A 5889-nucleotide genomic window follows, 5' to 3' on the forward strand; every position below is an offset into this window, starting at 1 on the left:
GATTTAAATTAAAGAATTGAGTGTAATATCTCCAAGTTTGCAGATTACACTAAACTGGGTGGCGGTGTGAGCTGTGAGGAGGACGCTAAGTGGCTGCAGAGTGACTTGGACAGGTTAGGTAAGTGGGCAAATGCATGGCAGATGCAGTATAATGTGGATAAATGTGAGATTATCCACTTTGCTGGCAAAAATACGAAGGCAGAATATTATCTGAATGGCGGCAGATTCGGAAAAGGGGAGGTGCTACGAGACCTGGGTGTCATGGTTCATCAGTCGTTGAAAGTTGGCATACAGGTACATCAGGCGGTGAAGAAGACAAATGGTATGTTGGCCTTCATAACTGGGGGATTTGAGTATAGGAGCAGGGAGGTCTTACTGCAGTTGTGCCAGGGCCTTGGTGAGGCCTCACCTGGAATATTGTGTTCAGTTTTGGTCTCCTAATCTGAGGAAGGACATTCTTCCGATTGAGGGAGTGCAGCGAAGGCTCATCAGACTGATTCCTGGGATGGCTGGACTGACATATGAGGAGAGACTGGATCAACTGGGTCTTTATTCATTGGAGTTTAGAAGGATGAGAGGGGATCTCATAGAAACATATAAGATTCTGACGGGTCGGGACAGGTTAGATGCGGGTAGAATGTTCCCGATGTTCGGGAAGTCCAGAACCAGGGGACACAGTCTTAGGATAAAGGGTAGGCCATTTAGGACTAAGATGAGGAGAAACTTCTTCACTCAGAGAGTTGTTAACCTGTGGAATTCCCTGCCGCAGAGAGTTGTTGATGCCAGTTCATTGGATATATTCAAGAGGAGTTAGATATGGCGCTTACGGCTAAGGGGATCAAGGAATATGGAGAGAAAGCAGGAAAGGGGTACTGAGGGAATGATCAGCCATGATCTTATTGAATGGTGGTGCAGGCTCGAAGGGCCGAATGGCTACTCCTGCACCTATTTTCTATGTTTCTATGAAAGGGTGGGGAGTTGGATGGTTGCAGTGTCTATGTGAAAGTGAGCGGAGTTGGATGGGGAAGTGTGTATGAAAGGGTGGGGAGTTGGATGGGATTCAGTGTATGTGAAAGGGTGGGGAGTTGGATTGGGGTGCAGTGTGTGTGAAAGGGTGGGGAGTTGGATGAACATAAGAAATAGGAGCAGGAGTAAGCTATTTGGCCCCTTGAGCCTGCTCTGTCATTCAATAAGATCATGCTGATCTGATGTTGGCCTCAACTCCACTTCCCTACCCGCTCCCCATAACCCTTGACTCCCGTATCTTTCAAATATATTCAATGACGCAGTCTCCACAGCTCTCGGAGGTAGAGATTTCCAAAGATTCACAACCGTCTGAGAGAAGAAATTCCTCCTCAGCTCCGTTTTAAGTGGGTATCCCCTTATTCTGAAACTATGTGCCCTAGATACCCCCAGGAGAGCAAACATCCTCTCTGCATCTACCCTGTCAAGCCACCTCAGAATCTTATACGTTTCAATAAGATCACCTCTCATTCTTCTAAACTCCAATGAGTACAGGCCCAACCTGCTCAACCTTTCTTCATAAGACAACCCCTTCATCTCAGGAATCAACCTCGTGAACCTTCTCTGAAATGCAAGTATATCCTTCCTTAAATAAGGAGACCAAAACTGTACACAGTACTCTAGGTGTGGTCTCACTAACACCCTATACAGTTGGAGCAGGACTTCCCTATTTTCATGCTCTATCCCCCTTGCAATAAAAGCCAACATTTCATTTGCCTTCCTAATTAGTTGCTGCACCTGAATGCTAACTTTTTGTGTTTCATGTACAAGGATAATCAGATCCCTTTGTACTGTAGCATTTTGTAATCTCTCCCCATTTAAATAATAATTTGCTTTTTTATTTTTCCTACCAAAGTGGATAACCTCACATTTTCCCACATTATACTCCCATCTGCCAAATTTTTGCTCACTCACTTAGCCTATCTATATCCCTTTGCAGCCTCATTGTGTACTCCTCAGAACTTGCTTTCCCACCTATCTTTGTATCATCAATAAATTTGGCTACATTACACTCAGTCCCTTCATCCAAGTCATTAAAATAGATTGTAAATAGTTGAGGACCCATTACTGTGGCACCTCACTAGTTACACCCCACTGGGATTCAGTATGTGTGTGAAAGGGTGGGGAGTTAGATGGGGTACAGTGTGTGAAATGGTGGGGAGTCGCATGGGCGGCAGTGTGTGTGTGAAAGGGTGGGGAGTTAGATGGAGTACAGTGTGTGAAAGGGTGGGGAGTTGGATGGGGTACAATGTGTGAAATGGTGGGTAGTCGCATGGGCGTCAGTGTGTGTGTGAAAGGATGGGCAGTTAGTTGGATGGTTTGTAGTATCTCGGAGTTAGGTCTGGAGGGAGCAGTGCACTTTTATGAATTTGGATGATGGGAGTTGGGTGTGCGATGGTGACTGGTGGTAACTTGAAAAATTGATGATCTGGTTTCCGTGTTGAAAATACAAATGTCACTTTTTATTCCGTTAAGAACAGCAATCTACTGTAAATAAAACTGTTTAAAATGAAGCAGAAAAAAGTGATTCCCCTTCCCCCCTCGGACTCCCTAGAAACTTACTATTTCTACCGTCAAAATTGAATTTTCCCCTCAGGCTTTCATGTTCTGATACAGAGTGAGTAATGCAAACTCACTGGGGAATCACAGGGACAGACTGGGAAACTGGTGAAGAGATGGAGTAGTTTGACTATAGCATGGAGCAGATAAAGGAGAGACACAGATATTTAATTTACTTTTTATTTTCGTCTTCTGACGTTTATATTTGTAATGGTTTTATTTACAGTCTCATTGGGATTTTATAATATATAATTTGGAAATTAAAAGCCACAGATTTAGCGGCACCCCATTGTCAATGTCAGTTTCTAACTCCTGACCCTGATGATGTGGGGTCATGTCAATCTGACATCATGGATGATGCGGACAGGTCAAGGCCCTGCCCCTTTTACAAAACAAGAACAGAACCGAAGCAGATTCTCAATCTCTTGTCTACATCCCAAGTCCCGAAGAAAAGTTAGAAGTTACTCCGTGAATTTACTGCCAGTGAAGGTGTGGAGATGGGACTTGGTGTCCGTGCTGTAAAATGAAACTGTCCTGGACTGGTAACTGAGATAAACTCCCACCTTCCCGGGGATCTGACCGGCAGAGAGAGGGGATGGAGGGGAGGTGTATATATTAAACAAATGTTCAAACTGCTCGATGGTCCAGAATCTATTCTGTGGTATCAGCCCGACCACTCCCTTCCTCTCCACAGACTCTGACTACTCCTAGATTCCTGCATCGATTCCGCGGTACCTCCACTTCCCAGTAATGTCTCCCCGAAATAAATCCCTGAGATCGAAGCACACAGCAACTTTGTAAACCTCTTGTCGGGGTCAGGGAGATTCCTCCGGGTCCGTCTCATACTCTTCAGATCTTCAGACACCTCGAGCACTGGATTCGCTGTTTGCACATCCAGGGTCACAGAGACTGGGAGAAAAAGCAGAGAATTAGAGAGATTCACCCGGGATATGAGTGAGTGAGAGAGAGAGCCTTGGGATCGGAGGGGTCAGGGAGTCCTTCGGGTCGAGGGTGGGGCGGGAGAAGAGAGTCCCTCGGGGTTGGGTGGGGGAGATGACAGGGAGTGCCTTGGGGGTGAGTCCTTCGTGGGGGGGGGGGGGGGGGGGAAGAAAGCATCCCGCGGGATCGGGAGCAGAGAGCGACTTGGAGTCAGGGAGTGGGAGGTGGGAAGGAAGCGAAAGGCCGCATTTTCGAAATGTCTAGCTACTAGCGTGTTGTCTGAACTCGGGAATATTAGCGCTGTGTGTTGTCTGAACTCAGCGATGTTAGTGCTGTGTGTTGTCTGAACTCGGGAATGTTAGCGCTGCGTGTTGTCTGAACTCGGGAATGTTAGCGCTGTGTGTTGTCTGAACTCGGGAATGTTCGTGCTGTGTGTTGTCTGAACTCGGGAATGTTAGTGCTGTGTGTTGTCTGAACTCCGCGATGTTAGTGCTGTGTGTTGTCTGAACTCGGGAATGTTAGTGCTGTGTGTTGTCTGAACTCCGCGATGTTAGTGCTGTGTGTTGTCTGAACGTGCTGTGTGTTGTCTGAACTCGGGAATGTTAGCGCTGCGTGTTGTCTGAACTCGGGAATGTTCGTGCTGTGTGTTGTCTGAACTCGGGAATGTTCGTGCTGTGTGTTGTCTGAACTCAGCGATGTTAGTGCTGTGTGTTGTCTGAACTCGGGAATGTTAGCGCTGTGTGTTGTCTGAACTCAGCGATGTTAGTGCTGTGTGTTGTCTGAACTCGGGAATGTTAGTGCTGTGTGTTGTCTGAACTCAGCGATGTTAGTGCTGTGTGTTGTCTGAACTCGGGAATGTTAGCGCTGTGTGTTGTCTGAACTCGGGAATGTTCGTGCTGTGTGTTGTCTGAACTCGGGAATGTTAGTGCTGTGTGTTGTCTGAACTCCGCGATGTTAGTGCTGTGTGTTGTCTGAACTCGGGAATGTTAGCGCTGTGTGTTGTCTGAACTCAGCGATGTTAGCGCTGTGTGTTTGAACTCTGGTGTGTTAATGTTGTGCATTGGGAATGTTAGCACTTCGCATTGTGTGAACTGTGGGAAGTGTTAACACTCTGCACTGTGTGGACTTAATTCGGGTGTGTTGGCGTGCGTGTGGTCTGAACTCAGGAGTGTTAGCGCTGTGCAATGTCTTAACCCTGAAGGATTATGCCTGCAGTGTCACTATACATTGGTATCTCTGTATAGTCGAGCAGAGCTTGATCTCATCACTGCCTGCCTGCAGCACGAGTAGCACTGACTGGATCAATTCCAGGCCGAATCCTGGGTGAGTGGAGTCCAATTACACCTTCCACTTCCCTGTCTTGTCCAGGGGACATGACCTTATTTTAATTGGAGAGTGATGTATATTTCCAGTCTGTGGTAAAGATAGCCTTTTGAATTATTAGCAGAACTCTTGAATTTTCAGAACTTGCAGATTTTGCAGAAACTTGAATATTTTTCCTCATTCCCAGCATCCATTAGTCGTTTCCAATTAGAGGGACTAACCTCCAACTTGTAGATCTATCACTGCTTCCGCGTGGTATGTTTTAGAGTTAATGAATCATGTGTAGCTCTCTTCATCTGATGCTTTTATCATAGAAACATAGAAAATAGGTGCAGGAGTAGGCCATTCGGCCCTTCTAGCCTGCACCGCCATTCAATGAGTTCATGGCTGAACATTCAACTTCAGTACCCCATTCCTGCTTTCTCACCAATAGAAACATAGAAAATAGGTGCAGGAGTAGGGTTTCTCCTCACCTTCAGTTTGAGAGAGGCATTTCCACAGGGAAACTCCTCTTTAAAAAGTTCCGTCCTCCCTTGATAAGCTTTGCCCTGCACACCAGGTCGTTCCTGTCCACTGGTATATAAATGTACTGGCAAGCTTCCAGGTTATCCAACGATATATCTGGTACCAGTTGGCATTCTAATACAATATTTTCACCGACAGTGACTCTGATGGGATCGTCTGGTACAAGCACACGGAATCTCTTTGGTAAAATATAAAATTTTAAACAACATCAGCGATATTACTGCGGAATAGATTTAATCTTCAGGGAGGTATTTTAAAAGAAAACAAAAAGTTCCATTTTGAGTGTTATTAATTCTTCTAAAAATCATTAATCTGCAAAAATAAATCTGCAATAATTGCATAAATGGGATAGATCATAGTTTTTATAATCACTGTTCTCTCTTATATTACACACTTACTGTCTCATTATATACAGTGTATATAAATAGGTAGGGGTAATAAAAGGTCATTCTGAACATTAACCCTAATATCACAGAAATTTACGGCACTGGAGGGCATTTGGCCCCCGGTGTCTGTGTC

At 45.4% G+C, this 5889-nt stretch overlaps 1 pseudogene; it reads right to left on the minus strand.

Moving 5' to 3' along the window:
- Positions 1-2920: 2920 nt before the first annotated feature.
- The window catches only part of LOC139230647 (butyrophilin subfamily 2 member A2-like), a 35227-nt pseudogene continuing 32258 nt past the window's right edge, over positions 2921-5889 (minus strand).

The sequence above is a fragment of the Pristiophorus japonicus genome, chromosome 19, assembly GCF_044704955.1.
Source record: "Pristiophorus japonicus isolate sPriJap1 chromosome 19, sPriJap1.hap1, whole genome shotgun sequence".
Classification (NCBI taxonomy): domain Eukaryota; kingdom Metazoa; phylum Chordata; class Chondrichthyes; family Pristiophoridae; genus Pristiophorus; species Pristiophorus japonicus.